This window comes from Lissotriton helveticus, chromosome 9, assembly GCF_964261635.1.
Source record: "Lissotriton helveticus chromosome 9, aLisHel1.1, whole genome shotgun sequence".
Taxonomy (NCBI): Eukaryota; Metazoa; Chordata; class Amphibia; order Caudata; family Salamandridae; genus Lissotriton; species Lissotriton helveticus.
The window spans coordinates 636,843,119-636,860,687 of NC_136070.1; the positions used below are offsets into that span (position 1 = coordinate 636,843,119).

At 42.7% G+C, this 17,569-nt stretch overlaps 1 protein-coding gene across 6 annotated transcripts in view; it reads left to right on the forward strand.

The window, feature by feature from the left end:
• Positions 1-17,569, forward strand: part of LOC144782893 (uncharacterized) — an 853,036-nt gene that overhangs the window by 212,348 nt on the left and 623,119 nt on the right. The window lies entirely within an intron of this gene.

A 17,569-nucleotide genomic window follows, 5' to 3' on the forward strand; every position in this document is an offset into this window, starting at 1 on the left:
GATATTACTAATCCCGTTACCACTGTTTTTCTGTGTTCATCAGGGAGAAAGGGCAGAACTTTTCGTATTGTTTTTAACACATAGTAGGTGGATGAGGACAGGGCGTTAACTTGAGGTCTGAAGGATAGTGTATCGTCCATCAGTACCCCCAGGTTTTTTACCTTTGTAACTGGAGAGGGGACTATCCCCATTTCCTCAGGCCACCATCTTGGGGACCAGAAATTATCTTTAGCCCCGAACAGCAAGACTTCAGTCTTTGTTGAGTTCAACTTAAGACAGTTTTCTGCCATCCAGCTGCTGACCTCGCGCATGCAGTCCTTAAACCTACCGGCTGTGTCTTCCACTCCACCCGGTAGCAGCGACACTACAATCTGCGTGTCGTCTGCGTACGATGTTAAGTTAAAGCCGAAAGATTTTTTAACTGGCGCCAGGGTGGAGACGTACACATTAAAAAGAGTCGGACTCAGGATTGAAACCTGAGGGACTCCACAAAGGAGTACAAAAGGGGCCGATTCAAAGTCTCCCAGTGCCACCACCTTCGTCCTGCTGGAAAGAAAGGCCTGCAAGATCTTGAGGGCCTTTCCTTGAATCCCGCAGGCCCCCAACCGGTCCACCAACAACCTGTGGTGGACCGTATCGAAGGCCGCGGACAGGTCCAGCAGGATCAGGGCGGCTCTGTCTCCTGCATCCATCACTTGTCTTATATCTTCGACAGATTTTATCAGGGCCGATTCTGTACTGTGCCCTGCCCGGAATCCATGCTGAGACGAATCCAGACGTTGTCCTGTCCCCAGAAAAGCGCTCAGCTGAGTGTTCATTATACCCTCTATGATTTTAGCTGGTATCGGTAACCTGGCGATGGGCCGATAGTTGTTCAAATCGGCCACATCTAGGTTAGATTTTTTAGAAGGGGTAGAATGGATGCTTGTTTCCAACGTATAGGGAACTCACCACTTTCCAGCATGTTATTGAAGAGTGGGGTAAGTCCCGCTCCTATGATGGATGGGGCTGCTTTTGCAATGGTGGCTGGGCAGGGATCACAAGGGGAGCTTGATTTAATCCTCTGTAGCCGGTTCCTAACCTCCTCCTCAGTAATAGGGGAGAAGTTAAGTAACCTTTCCGTATTCCTGTCGGTCTCTGAGATCTCTGGATTAGTCTCAGGAGGATTGACCTTAGCTAAGTGATCCAGGGAATAGAAAATCTTCTCGACCTTACCCTGAAAGAATTTGGCCAGATCTTCACATAGTTCCCGACTCGGGGGAGCCTCCACTGGTTTGGGGGCTGCTAGGGAGGACACTGTGCGGAATAGTTCTTTAGAGGAATTACTAGCTTCCTTAATGCGATTGGTAAAGAAGGCCCGTTTGGCCAATCTGATCATCTCTTTGTAGATTCCCAGCTCTGCATTGAGTAGCTTTTTGTCATCCTCCCGGTAATTTTTCCGCCAGTTTCTTTCCAATTTTTTACATATAACTTTGTGATCCCTAATCTGTTCAGAGAACCAGGGGGCCGATGGACTGGAGCGTGTAGAATGGTAGGTTTTTGGGGGTGCTAGTTGCATACATGCTGAGTCTATCCAGTTTGCATAGGTCGTTGCTGCTTCCTCAACAGTTCCTAAGGAGTGCGCATGAGCCGTGAACATTTAAAAGCAGCTGGTGAGGGAACTGGTTGTTTGATGGCATTTGATAAAGGCATTATGCCGAAACGCATCATGCAATTGCTTTTAAATAAAGTTCTGTTTCCTGGTATCCCCGCTGTGTCCCTCCTGGTTACTTCAACGGAAGGAAATCGGTTTTGGTTATATATATATATATATATATATATATATATATATATATATATATATATATATATATATATATATATATATATATATATTCTTGCTGCAAAATCCAATACACAGTCTTGTGAAATTAGAAACGGCACTCACAGGGGGGTACAAAGCCAAAGATTCTTTATTTGGCTACCAGCACACACAAGACGCGTTTCGGCGATGAGCCTTCGTCAATTGCAACTTGGAACGCGCCGCCATTACTTTTAAAACACACACAATGCAATCGTCACAGTGATGGCATGGGAGGGAACAGATAGCCTTGAATGACAATAATGATACATGGAATGGGAAAATCAAATCATGGAATCGTTACATCGACGATCTGTTGATTATATTTGATGGGACAATAGAGGAAGCTAAAACCTATGTGGGGGTTTTAAATGAGAATAACTTGAATCTGAGATTCAGTGGTGAAATAAGTGACTCAGAGGTAAACTTTCTAGACTTGACCATTTTTGTGGAAGAGGATACACTGCATACAAAGCTGTATCGTAAGGACACAGCAGGGAACTGTACATTACACGCAACAAGTTATCATCCCAAGAAACTTATTAAAAGTATTCCCTACGGGGAATGTGAGAGTTGGCATATATAAATGACTATACATGAGAGCCAGTGAATGTGCGAGTGGCTATATGGATTATTGTGTACTTGTATCAGTGATTGTATAAGAGAGTAAGTATGTGTTAGTATATGTTTGAATAAGTAAGGTGTTGTGTGTATTACTGTATAGTTGAGGAAATGGAAGTGTGATTGATTCTTTGCATGACTGACTAGGTGTGTGAGTAACTCCATGGATGAGTGGCAGTGTGTGTGTCTGTATAGAGGTGTATGAGTGCACATGATAGTGTTGTATTGATGAGTGACTGTATGTATGAGTGATTCTATGGATGAATGAGTGAATGTGTGTGTAGACCTAGGAATCAGTGAGTGCGTATGTAGTAACTGGTGTTGGTATGTCAATGGTTTCAAGAATGGTAGTCTGTATTTAACACTGGGTGTATCAAAGGTTATATTAGAGTGTGAGGAGGTGCATTGTATTATCACATGAATGATATCATCAGTGATGTCATCAGTGATGTCATCAGTGATGTCATTTGAGATGTCATCAGTGATGTCATCAGTGATGTCACTGACCATGTCATGAATGATGTAATATGTGACATCATCAGCAGTGGATTGCGGGTGCGCGAAATATAGTTAATACAACCAACTATATAGGAGCAATTTCAATGGTTTTTTAAATGCTAATTCCTAACTATATAAGGCCTGAAACCTATGGTTTTTTAAGTGAATTTGCAAGGTTTTTAAAATGCTAATTCCTAACTATATAAGGCCTGAAACCTATGGTTTTTTAAGTGAATTTGCAAGGTTTTTTAAATGCTAACTCCTAACTATATAAGTCCTGAAACCTATGGTTTTGTAAGTGAATTTGCAAGGTTTTTTAAATGCTAATTCCTAACTATATAAGACTTGAAACCTATGGTTTTTTCAGTGAATTTGCAAGGTTTTTTAAATGCTAATTCCTAACTATATCAGGCGTGAAACCTATATTTTTTTTCAAAAAATGTCAAAGGTTTTGTAAATGCTAATTCTATTAGCGGATAACGTTTATATATGTTATTATCCTTCTGGGACCACCTGAGCAGCCATCTTGTTTCTCAGGAGAAGTGATGCACAAGAGAGCACAAATATCGCGGGGTACGCACACGGTACGTGTACCCTACGCGTACGGTGCGCGTACCCCGCGTTTTATTTATTTTTTGCCCTTGGGGGTCCTTTTGGGACCCGCTGAGAAGGGCTAGAGGGTTGGGGGTCTCTACCCTGCCCCCTTTTTGTGTTTTCCACTCTTGTTTTGGGCTCTCTTGTGCCTTAGTTCTCCTGAAAAACAAGATGGTCGCTAACACTTCCTGGTTTGGACAGTTTGAAATGTTGACAGTCGACTGCCAGCCAATCAGAAACTCGCTCGCGCACGTAAGGGTACGCGCACGTACGCGTACAGTACCCGTACCGTACGCGTACGGTGCACGTACGGTGAGCGCATATGGATATATAATTTGATCAAATTCAATTTTCTCAACAACTACTGGAGGGATTTTCACCAAATATAGAAAAGGCACTACTGCATACCTGTCCCTACCATTTTGTCAAGTTTGGTGTAATTCCGTTCAGCCGTTCGGGCTTTAGCCGTGTCTAAAGGTCCCATAGAAAATGCCATTTGAAAATTTTCAAATTCAATTTTCTCAAGAACTACTGGAGGGATTTTCACCAAATATAGCAAAGGCACATCTGCATACCAGGCCCTACCATTTTGCCAAGTTTGGTGTAATTCCATTCAGCCGTTCGGGCTGTAGCCGTGTCTAAAGGTCCCTATGGAAATTAACATGGGGAAAACACGTTTTGGGACCCCTTTTGGCCCCCGCTTGACGAATCCCCCCGAAACTTTTAGGGAAGGAGTGGCGTGGAGCTGGCCAAAATTCTTGAAAATGACACACAGATTCCTCAATCGGCGCCAAAGTTATTCCCAATAGAATGTTGAGCGCATATAGATATATAATTTGCTCAAATTCATTTTCTCAACAACTACTGGAGGGATTTTCACCGAATATAGAAAAAGGCACTACTGCATACCTGTCCCTACCATTTTGCCAAGTTTGGTGTAATTCCGTTCAGTCGTTCGGGCTGTGGCCGTGTCTAAAGGTCCCATAGAAAATTCCATTTGAAAAATTTCAAATTCAATTTTCTCAAGAACTAGTGGAGGTATTTACACCAAATATACACAGGCACTGCTGCATACCAGTCCCTACCATTTTGCCAAATCTGGTATAATTCCGTTCAGCCGTTCGAGCTGTAGCCTTGTCAGAATGTCCCTATGGAAATTAACATGGGGAAAACACGTTTTGGGACTCCCCTTTTTTCTCGGCCCCCGCTTGACGAATCCCCCCAAAACTTTCAGGGAAGGAGCCGAGCGCAGCAAGGCAAATTTAAGGAAAATTACAGGCATATCCCTCAATCGGCGCCAAAGTTATTCCCAATAGAATGTTCGGAATTTCCTATGGTAACTAGGTCCTAACTATATATAACTACTGGCGACCGCCAGTAGGTTATATATATATATATATATATATATATATATATATATATATATATATATATATATATATATATATATATATAAACACACTGGACCGGCGTATTCTTCCCTTCGATCACGGAAAAAGAATCACACAGGAGCCGTGGCCACTATTCTCTGGTGCAGATTTATTTCTGCACCAGAGAATAGTGGCCACGGCTCCTGTGTGATTATTTTTCCGTGATCAAAGGGAAGAATACGCCGGTCCAGTGTGTTTATGTTAAGGGGGTGGCTACCCCTGCCGTGAGCCCGCCGACATAGAGGCTTGGGATCAGCCGAATCCCGTGTTGATATATATAAGTTGCCATGGTCCCCTTGGACCACAGTCTGCTGCCCCAGAAACTTTTTTAAACATGTTTTTTTATTTCTCAAAATTTGGGAATTAGTTACCACCCTAACTTCGGGGTCAATCACTTTCAAATAGTTTGCGATCTGATTTATGGCTGCAAATTGTTCATACATATGGATAGTAATCACTATGTTAAAGGGACACCTCCAACACGCCCCTTCAAATTGACTTACATTTCTAAAAACACTTTAAAAGTTAGTCAAACTTTATCCTAATAACTAATTCCCAAAATGGGTTCAGTACATAGCACAAAACATTTTACAGTCGCAAACTCCAATTTGGAGTATTTGCAACTATAAAACTTTTAGTACACGTGGTGTTTAATTAAGTGTTACTAACCTTTGATGAATTCTGCGACGCCCCACTGCCTTCACGCAGGAGAAAAAAGGAAAAAATAAAATGATAATAAAGTAATGTTATTATCGTTTTATTTTTTTCCTCCAACTGCGGCAGCTTGCGTGAGGGGACGGGGATGAAGATCAGAAGAGGAGCGTACAACCCTCCTAAGTGCGCAATGACTGTTTGAAACCAGTTATGCACACTTTCCTTGTTCACAAAAAAAGAGGTAGGACACGCACCACAAAATCAAGTAGAGTTTGAAAAGGTGAAAAGTTTGTCGCTTGCAAGCTGGGGTTTCGCTCTCTGAACCACAGAGCGTTGAAGGCAAATAAGTAATCGCAAATCCCGATGGGAGTTGTCCCCCTGCGCATTGCGTGTCAGTTACCCACTGGTATAATAAAGTTTGTTAACACCAGGTTAAGTTCATTCAAGTTTTTACTTCATGATGGTTTTCTTTTTATCAAATTGTATTTTCCATTTGTACATCAAAAATGAGTTCCAAAATAAATCAATGAATATATCCAAAATGCTTCATCATCATTCCCTATGCATTTCGGGCCATGTTGGCCCTTTGTCAGGGGAAATCTCTGTAAACAAAATAAATAATCGGAATGATTATCAGGGACATCTCTGAATATCCTAAATCACGATAATTCAAAACAGACAGTACTAGATTTACTGGTTGAATTCACTGGTCATGCAAAAAATACTACAAACAGTGTACGTGATCAAAAAATTAAAATCATTCAAACACAACGTTCATTTGTTCCCATCAATTTCAACATCGTATAATGTGCTGGGATCTGTAACACTGCAAGGTGTTCCAAAAGTTGGGGTTCAGGGTATCAAGTGAAACGTTATGTGTCAGTGTATTCATGTAACAGATTGTGTGACCAAATCTGGTGATAGCATTCAGGAAAAAGAGGTGTACGAGTGTGTGTCGAGAATTAAGGCAACGAGTTAAGTGCAGTATAACCCAACACGTAATAAAGCGCCAGTGTACATGCTGTCGTATCGGGTTGAACAAACAAAGCTAGTACTTACTCGAAGCTTACTCAAGATGGACTTGGTAGCTGTTTGCACGGCTGATAGTTCGCGCGTATGTGCCGAAGGAAAGTTTAAATAGAACGCGATATGCGTGCTTCCCTGTTGTTTGATAAAGATAGAAAGCGGACTATCGTACTGGTGTTTACGGTGGCCATCTTGTAACAGTGTCAAATTTAAATGCATGTCAAATGCGAGTGTTAATTAATAAAAAATGAGTAAAGTTTCACCAAGTGTTGAAGCAAAAAATGAAAGAAGGACAGTGGTGTGGACGGACCCGGAGGCCATGATGACACAATGTGAAATGATAGTGTGTTTATTGTCGAAAGTCGACAGCTACCAAATAGATAATGGTTATCAGGTTGATAAGGCTACTAGTGCCATGTCTACCATTATAGGTGTGATTGTGAATTGAGAGTTTCCTTGTTCTCCATTCAGGCTGCATTTCAGCTTGCATGGAGAACATACCCACCGGCGCTCAGACCAATCATTGGTCAGGGGAGGGAGCCTGGCTGCCTGCTTCCTGTTCCTGGAACACGAGAGCAGCAGCAGAGATGCTTGGGACCCGGCGGGAAGGATAGTGTTTTTTTTTTTAATTGTTGTGACCTGCACACCCCTTACCCCCGTGAACGCCTACACCCCCTTCCCCCGCATCGCCACCCGCGAGCCTTACGGACTGCCCCTGTGTGAATTTAGTGTTTAATGGAACCAAATAAGGTTAATCATATTGCACCAGGTTGATAAGGCTACTAGTCCCATGTCCACCATTATAGGTGTGATTGTGAATTGAGAGTTATATTTAACTAACAATAGGAAACACATAATTTGGAAACAGCTAGAAAAGAACCATAATATGTTCGGATGCAAATCATAAATAACAAAGAAATTCCATTCTATCATTCAAACCAGTGGGTTGTATCGTGCACAAATATCGGATCCAAAAGTTCTCTCTCTGGAGTAGTTTGTTCTTAGGGTTCACTCCCTCTGTGTTCAATACATTTTCCAGAACTGTGAATTGCAGTTGAGCAACGTTGTGTCAGTATTCCACAAAATGTTTTGCCACAGTGGACTTCAAGTTGCCAGTCCTGTTATTGCTCTTGTGTTCCAGAATTCTGGTCCTTATTTTCCATTCTGTGTGGCCAACATAACAAAGGCCACAAGGACACTTCAACAAGTAAATTACGTTCGCTGTATTGCATGTTGCGTTCACTTTTAGTTTGATATCATAACCTTTCATGGGGTGGTGGAAGGTGTGTCCTTTTATAATGTTATTGCAATTGCTACAGTTGTAGCATGGTTGAAGACCTTTGTACTTGACGACAGATGCAATGGATTGTGGATGTTTCAGCAGTTCTTTGAGGTTAGGACCTCTGGTGTAAGAGAAGATGGGAGGTTGTTCAAATAGACCCATGAAATCTGGTTCCCTACTTAACAATTGCCAATGTGTCAATACAATTTTTCTATATCTGTTACTCAGTGTGGAGTATTTAGACACCACAGTCATGCGTTCATTTTCACTTTTTATTTTAGGGCGAAGTAGGTTTTTTCTGTTGAGTGTCTCACATTTGGTTTTAGCATTCTCCAGGACATCATCAGGATATCCTCGATCTTGAAATCTCTTACATATCACGTCAATTTGTTTGGTGCAATCTGTGGGATCGGATAAAATTTGTTTCACTCCCATCAGTTGAGACAAAGGTAGATTATTCTTAAGGTTAGGACGGTGGAAACTGGAGTAGTGTAGGGTACTGTTACGGTCCGTGTCCTTTTGAAAAAGGGTGGTGTGAAATTGATTGTCCATCAGTTTAACTTGGACGTCCAAATAGTTGATGGATCTAGGGTCACATGTCCATGTGAACTGGATCCGATCATTGATTGTGTTGAGGTATTGTAAAAATTCAAGTAATTTGATTTCAGGGCCGGACCACAAAATAAAAATGTCATCAATATAACGTAGGAACAGTTTTCCATATTGCGCCCACGTTGATTGGTTGAGAATATGACTTTGTTCGAAGTAATGCATGAACAGGTTGGCATATACTGGGGCGGCACAATTGCCCATTGATGTACCGCTGAGTTGCAAGTAGCACACATCTTGCCAGGTGAAATAGCTTTGATAGAGTATAAATCCAAGTAGCTCCATTAGAAACGGTTGTAGGTCAGTGTTTATATCCGAGTTCAGAATAGCATTTTCAATGGCCTCTAAACCAAGGTTATGGGGGATGGAAGTATACGTCAACAGTACATAGCCAATACTCATCCTTTGTTGAAATCAGTGAATTATCCAATTTCTTTAAAAAAATCAGTGGTGTCTCGAACATAGGTCGGATTTTTGGTGACCAAAGGTTGCAGGTGTTTGTCCAGTAATTTCCCCACGGGCTCATGTATACTACCTCTTGTGGACACTATTGGTCTGAATGGAGGTCTTTGTAGGTCCTTATGTACCTTGGGAAGCATGTATAATGATGGAGTTTTTGGGTATTCCAGTGTTAAAAATCTTTTAGTTTTCTCCGTGATGACTTCCTGCTCCAAGGCTCTTTGAAGAATGGTTTCAAGAGTGGCTTTAAATTCAGCTGTGGGATTGTATTCTAGTGCAACATAGGTGCTGGTATCCATCACGTGTTGATAGAGCGCGCGAGGTCACCCAGCCAATGATTACGCCGTTTCCGGCTTCAGGGCCCATATACTTTCAATTCACACTATTCATTGACCAGGCGACTTCACGGGCTGCTACCAATTGTGTGCGTGTTCCCTATCGTTATGACTCAGTGTACCCGACTTACCATCCACCGACACGGGTACCTATGACTTCAATGGATCAGGGGCCTAGCTGTAAAAGGAAAGGCAGCAAATGCAATTTCAAATGACATTCAATATTGTTTAAATGACCACGGACAACTGGAAGTTTAAAATGTTTATCTAAAGTTCGTTTTCGTTGTGCATGAGATATACAAGAACAAGACATTCAATAACTAGGATGATGTAAATGATATAACTATAGAGAAATAAAGACAGAGTAATCATCGAAATACTGTTATGAAAATGCAAATGGAAAAATACTATATAATCTCAGAAATGTTTAAGCATGGACAGACTATGCATGGGTAACTATAGGAGAGCCTACAAGGAGTAACAAGCTAAACTTAAAGTGAAGGGACCTTTAAACAGTCTAGGTAAGGAGGTTCTAGACCATATCAGAAAATGACAAACTGCAATGCAAAATATAATTTCTAAAAGGTAGGGTGACATGAGAACATATCAAGAAAATTATGCAAATGACTTTACGTTTTCAATAGTTTGCGGCAAAAGCATGGAAAAATCAACATGTGCAAAGGTGTGTCTTTATTTAAGCAAAAGACAGAAATATAGAAAGGTGCAAGTTTAAAGAACTTAGAGCAGTATTTACCTAGACTGGTGTGGAAACCAAACCCTGGCCACGGGTCAGTTAAGTACAGGAAACCCTCAAGGAAGGATACCCCTCAAAGGACAGCAGGTGCAGAATGGACACCCCGAACAGGACAGGATACCCTCAGATTAGGAATTAGGACAGGACCTCAGGACAGGACAGCAAACCCTCAGGACAGGACCGCTCAGGACAGGACCTCTCAGGACAGGACCGCACCCGCAGTTTGGAAGCAACGCCTGCGCTCCACCCTCTCTGCAGCTATCGATCAAGACCCCGATTGGGTCAACGAACTCCCAGCAAAGTGCTTCGCCAGCACTTTAAGGTTCAGTAAAACCTTAGTCTATGGTCAATTTCGGACAGAGTGCTCCGCAGCTCTCTGTATCTTCAGTCGCCTATTGAGTATGATGGGTCAGTGACAGGTCAGCTAAACCAGACAAGTCGGACAATTACCTAGGTGCACCCAGGGTAGATATACTGTTTTGGGACAGGGTACCACCCCCCAAATGTTGCAAAGTGTCAGAATCCCCAATTTCGATTGGTCCTAAGGTAGGCTTTGGGTAACACACCAATCAGAATACAAGATTTGTATGCCTACTTTACATATTTGGGTACCGCCTAGCAAGATTGGGGTTCCCATGAGAAACTGTGCAGAAATACAATGGCAAGTTAACAATGTAACACATGAGGAGCAACATTCGCCGTTCTCGTAGCGCAGAGGTGGCTTTCCCAGGCGCATCTTGACTGTGGCTGCCAGCTGGCTGAGTTCCACTGTCCAAAGTGGCCACCTTTCAATGCTCCATGGGCATGCGCAGAAGAGACCGTCAATATGGCTCCCAATCAGTTCGGACCCCCATTCCCCGCGGTACATGAAAAGTAAGCGAGAACAAATTAATACATAGAAATAACATTATGAAATCACATCACAGGGTTGTACTTTCAACTTATCATCATAAAAATATACTTATGCAGTCTAAATGTTAGCTACATAGAAACGGTGACAAAAGCAGTGGCACGAGCAGTACCACATTGGGCCAAGCTATGTATTACGCATGCGCATAATTTTCCCTCCAACTCTGCAGACGCGTCAGGACACGTGAGTGTGGCTGACGCATGCGCAGTAACTAAATACAAGCGGCGGCCATTTTACAGACACGGATTAAAATAGTTAGGAATACACATAGGCAAGCTTCTTATCCCTTATTCAAACTTAATATAAATGTTAGTAAGACGTACACTTGTTACCTTGTTACACATAAACGAGGTTCATGAGTACAGCAAGTCCGCAAAATATGCGAAGCTTTGCTTCGTCAATCCCCTCTTTGATGATATTTACTATCATCACAAAATAAATGGAACCAGATGCCAACTTTCTTTCACACTTTATACAATTCAATCTCTTCCAGCAAGCGTTCCAACTTTTCTCGTTCATTTTTGGTAGGGTGAGAATTCTTCACCTTTTTATAGATCTGATTATTCATCTCTTCTAATTCAAGCTCATCCACACTCCGTTTCACTCCTCTTGTATTTTCTTCTCTCGCATTCACTTCATACTTCTTTGTGTGCTTGCGGCATTTGCAACAGACAAATATGAAAAATAGGATGAGACCTATAATTCCAATTGGCATCAGTACCTTGAGCAATAAGCCTTTACCTATACTAGCGAACCAATGACCTACATTTGAGAGACCATCTACCAGTCTCTTCCAGGCACTATCAACCTCGAGTGGTCTGAGTTCCTTTGCCAAATTAGTAATGTTTCTCACATATCTTTTGAGCTGCACACTTTTATCCGGAATATAAGTGCAACAATGTTGCGCCTTCAACATCCGGCAGACTCCGCCCTCTTTCGCTAATAAGGTGTCAAGAGCAAGTCGATTCTGCAAAACCATTGATCTGATCGCAACCATTTCGGTGTTGACCAGCAGAAATCCATGAGCTGTCTCAGTAGACAATACATCCACTATAGTAGACAATTTACAAATTCTGTGAGTGTTCAGAACCACTCCCACTCCAGGTATCAGTGCACTGAAAATACTACCCAATATTTCACCTATGCTTTCTCTTTTACTACGCACTAAGCCATTAGTATTTTCACTGCTTCCAGCACCCCCATTCACATGGTATATTTTCGGGAAGACAATGCCAAAATAGCAACTTCCATACCAGTGATCCGGCAATTTGAAATAAGCCTTGTCCCCACAAATATAATAAATTCCAGGAAACACAGGCTCTGACCCATTTTTGAAACCCCAACCTCCAATTACCTTGTAATTATGTTCGCATTCACTGGAACCAATGAAAATGTTATTATAATAGCTAGTCTTCTCGCGGTGAAGACATAGCTTGCCTTTCTTTTCAAAATCCAGCAACAGAGCAGGACCCGCCCCACCAGTTGAGGTGCCTTCCATGTTCTCTGCCCACTTTGGCTTTTTCTGACTTTCGTCATTAGCCTTCTTTTGTATTTTAATTCTCCTTTTCTCTGCCATGTTTAGGAACATCTTTTCCTGCTCATGCAAAGAACAAGTCAAGTTATCTCTGTGTGCGTCCGCTATGTCAATGTTACCTATAGTCAGGAAATAATCTCCCATGTATCGTATTGCGTCACTTTTGGTATGTACAGGATTCAAGTTCCCACGTATAGGAAGCTCAGAAAAGATCACGTCATTGTTAGAGTAATAGTACTGTAACGGTCCTCTTTTGTAAAATAAACTAGCTAAAATGCTACAGGAAATTCCGTATGTCAGTGGCAAGTGATGGTATGTCACGCCTTCAGCTACAGAAGTAGGTAGCTTCATGCAGACATAGCAATCTTCAATTTCCATAGTCTCTACATAGTGTATTAACAAGTTTGCGAAAACATTTAAGCGTGTCCTGTTTTTGATTCTATGATAATGTAGTTCCTCATCTGATGCTTCTAAGTCTTGTTTTGTTTGTCTCAGTGCTCTTTCATGTCTAGCTACACTCTGTGTTGTCAGCTCTTCACTGTCAGTATTTACAATTTCAGTAGGGACAATGTTAGTATCTTTACTCACAGTGTGGAAAAGTAAAATTTTGCCATGTTCTGTGTCCCTACGTGTTCCCCATCTTATGTTGCATGTGCATGATTAATATGCATATGTATCCCCCATGTTTGATTAAAGACGCAATTACAGTTGTGTCCATCTCTAGTATGCCAGTTTCCAGTTCTCGTGAAAGCTACGAGTATCAGGCCTATGTAAAGTTACGTTGCCACGTTTCTCAGTGTGCACGTTATTTCATCGAAAAGTCCCCGTTTCTAGGCCTCAAAAGGGCCCGGACACCAGATTCAGCTCCTGTCTCCTGAGCCCTCGCTGAGGAGCGATACAGCCCCCACCTGTATTCCTGACCCTTCACTTACTTCCTGCCTCACAGTGCCCGGCTCGGCCTGGCTCTGCCTCCCAGTCTGCCAAGAGTATGTTATGATTCTAGTTATCAGTCCAGCCCTCCTCCTCTGCATTCCTAAGCTACTGAATCGCATCAATAGTTTCAGTCATGGTCTAGCCTTTACGTCTCCATGTAAGAGAAATACTGTATTAATGGTCATTTCATATTCTTCAACACGCACTACATGTAGAATAATGCATGCACCAGTCTTAGAGTCTGTTAGCCTTTACCCCGATAACTTTTAGTTTATATCAACATGTTCTCTAAACATCAGATACTAGATAGTGTTTAGGTACATGTCGCCCTGACTCTCCAGACTTCAGTCTCTGCTTCTAGCGCAGAAGTCATAGCCCCCCAGTTCTCCCTAGTCACACGTCATTGTCAGTTTGCGCGCACCACTAGGTTAGAGGTCCCAGCTGCTCAGGTAGCCCCCTCCATGTTTCCGCCCCATTTATGACATATTCTGTTACGTTTACATCACATGTCTATGTACACGCCTCCTGTTACACCTACTTTCACCCTTATCTTTCGCGACTGTTACTGACCCCACCCACTGCTCCGCCTATTGTATGTACTGTAATGCATTTGTTTTAGTATATATACTTGTGCACTGTCATTAAAAGTTACGCCATCGCCGATCCTGCCCCCGTGCAGCGCTGCCATCCTATTCCTGTGCAGGTTGTCCTGTTCCTGTCCTTATGCTGTATTAAACCTGCAAACTCCTACTACCTCGAATTTTGACTCTTATTTATTGAGCTATCTGTTATTACTATATCCAGTCAAAAATAGATCCGGTATTATTTATTTATATACCACATAATGGCGCCCGAATAGGGACCTGCCCTTTCCCCACGCGCCGGAGAAGCCACGCAAGCCCCCTGATCCTCTGCAGCCGTGACGGAACCATACCGTGCACGTGCAGATATTTCTGCTTCAAGTATCCCTCAGGCCCACGGAGGAGACGGAGGTTGCGGTCCAGCATCCAGACGAGGCGGTGGAGGAACGCGGCGAGTCCCGACCAGAGCCCAAGCCGAGAGTCCAAGGTCCGAGGTATCCGGAGGCCCACCCGTAACAGAAGTCCGAAGTCCGTGTCCGTCCGGCGTCGAAGCAGTCCAGTCCAGTCCGAGGCCTTCCGTTCTTGCTGCCCGGTGAGTACTGTTGCTGGGGTAGTATCTAGACAGGGTCAATCTAATTGACTCTGGTCCGTGGGTTTTGGTGGTACACAGACCCAACACGAAGTGTCCACTCCGGTGGATGCGGGTCCTGACGTGTCTCTTTATGAGACCGGTAAGTTTCGTACTGTTTCAGCAGTGCATCTAGTTTCTGTTCTAGTCAGTTCTGTTCTCGAGAAAATTCATGTATTCTGTTTTCAGTATTCCAGGTAGTATTTTGTCAAAACTGTTATTTTAAATGTTCTTCATGTATTTTAATGTCGTGGTATGAAAGTGGTGTAATTATCGTGTTCATTGTGTATTGTATTGTGTCTAGATTACAGTTCAGTCATGCCTTTGTTTTCCAAACTACGTCAGTTAAGAACTAGAAAAGGTCTGTTAGAAGAAGCAGTTCCTGTCCCGCCTAGGGACAGTCCAGGTCATTTTATGTATCAAAAGCATGGCATAAGTGCCATATTATATCTAGATTTATGGGTGGAGTACACCAAAGAGTTAGAAGAGAAGTATAGATGGCCCGTATCAGGTACGTGGGATGCCGAGTGCATCATGCGAGTAGAAGAAGCATTATGGAAAAAGAAAGCCAGACAGTCGCAGAAAGATGCCATCGAGTTATGGCGCAAAGAATCTCATAAGAGAACCGAAAAAGAAATCAGAAAGTCAGAATTAAGTAGAGAATCCTTAGAAAGAGCGCAAGAAAGGGAACTAATCGAGATAGGTGAACGAGTTAAAACCGAACAGTCAGACAGACAGAGGAATGCCCTCATTAAGGGTATGTATCCTCTCCTTGCCGAGGGCTTGCCAAAAGCGACCCCGGAGGCATCCAGTAATTTTCCGCCACCATTAGTTCCGACCAAGCTACGTCACAAACCGACCGCAGCTGATATTTTTATCTCGTCCTATTTGGACGACACAGTCCCAGAATATACAAATCCTGTTCCACCAGTTCCTGTAAATCATGTAATCCCTGCTCCCCCAGACACCGGGGCACCCTTTGCAGTACCTGCTACGGTACCCCCGGTCCAGCCCGTAGTACAACTTCCCGCCACATCAGTCACTCTGCCAGCACGAAGAGTATCAGTCGACGATTCCAGTTTAGGGGCCGCAGGAGGAGGTCCTCCTGGTACCCCGCCGCCACACCAACGTGTAACGTTAGTCGAGTTACATGAACGTGCGTTACAGCGTACGCCCAAATATAAGTCCGTTGCAGACATCCGACGAGCTCTTACTGAATGCCGCTATGATCCAGTCACAGGCGATGATAGTACGGTTATATATTCCATACGTGTAAGACGGGTGACCGGGTATTTGGACACCCTACCAGATATGAAAGAAGATCTAGACAGAATATATCGTTTCATCCGTACAGGGGATGATCCAGAAAGTATTGGTGAAGCCATGTCTCAAAGGAAAGCTGAGATCCAGCTCATGATATTAAAGTTTCTGATTAATTGTTTAATAAGGGAACAAGATTATCCGACCAAAGATCCGGCCGAAATGAGAACCCTGACAAGGTGGAGTGATAATATAGCCGAGGGTAAGCACAGAACCATCAGTAGTATAGAGAGTATGTACAAGAAAATTCGTAAGGAAATAATAAGGTTACACGAGCAACGTAAAACAGCACAAGTAAGCGAGAAAGAGAATGACTCTCCTACGGAAGAGGTAGAGGACGAGAATACCGCCAGAATAGCGTATGTAGGTAGAACTAGACTTTCCGACCGACATTTACGCCCAGAACACAAGAAAGTCTTTCATCATCCAGCACCAGAACAAGGCTCTCTAGAACAAGTATTTCAAGCTACCGATCACATTTTGAAATCACGAATCGGTTATAGTGAGTTAAGTACTATGCATGAACAAGAACTAGCCCGATCAGCAGTCCGATGGATTACTGATTCTACCACTTTTCCAGACGAAATAGTGGCACAAATGTTTCTGAAATTGCCCCCAGCCGAGCAACGACTGGTGGGTATGTATATGATTCAGTACCTCATCACATTATATGAGGGTCAACATTCTGATCCAGGTCCGTTACATGATGTCCTGAACGAGTTACTCCAGTATAGATGGAAAGGTTTAGGTACCGATTTAATTAGTGTCATTCTAGAACAGCGCCACAAATATAGTATGTTTTTGAACCCGCATTTTGTTCATGTATCACCTCCAGAAAGTAAACCGTTTTACATAGATAGACAGAATCCGTTACGAGAAGTACACCCAGTCAGGACAGCAGATGGTGAAATGCAACGAGTATTTGTTTACACCCCGATTACAAAGATGGAACTCTTAGAGATGAAGAAATTAATTCCCTGTCACGACAAAGATCCAGCAGGATTCCACCGAGAGTTAAAAGACATGCTCCGTATGGGAGAATATACGTATCCAGATATTATTAAAATGCTAAAGGTCCTGTTGCCTGCGGGCGTATATGAAAAACTCAAGGAAAAAGAATGGGAGGTGGGAGAGAAAAAGATCGATTGGGCAGTTCTAGAAGCTGAAGATAAGATACGAGTACCAGGTACCGGTCTTGGAGAGAAATGTAAAGAATTACCAGAACTGTTAATACAAGTTTTGCCCAGATTATTAGCCACTAAAAAGGAAGACTGGGATGCAATCTCAGCCTGTAAACAGAAACAAGATGAAGACACTAGTGATTTTTATTCTAGATTTGAAAAATGTTTCATTATAAACAGTGGATTGAAGACGAGTAGCGAGTCATACCCTCATCTTTTTGTTACTAAACTAGTCGAGAATTCAAGTCCACAAGTTAAGAATCGAGTTTTGAAAATCGAAAGTACATGGCAAGCTAGTACCCCGTCCCAGATGTTACAGATGCTCCAGTACCACCAGAATAGAATCAGAGAAGAGCAAGAACACGAGAGAAGACGTATGA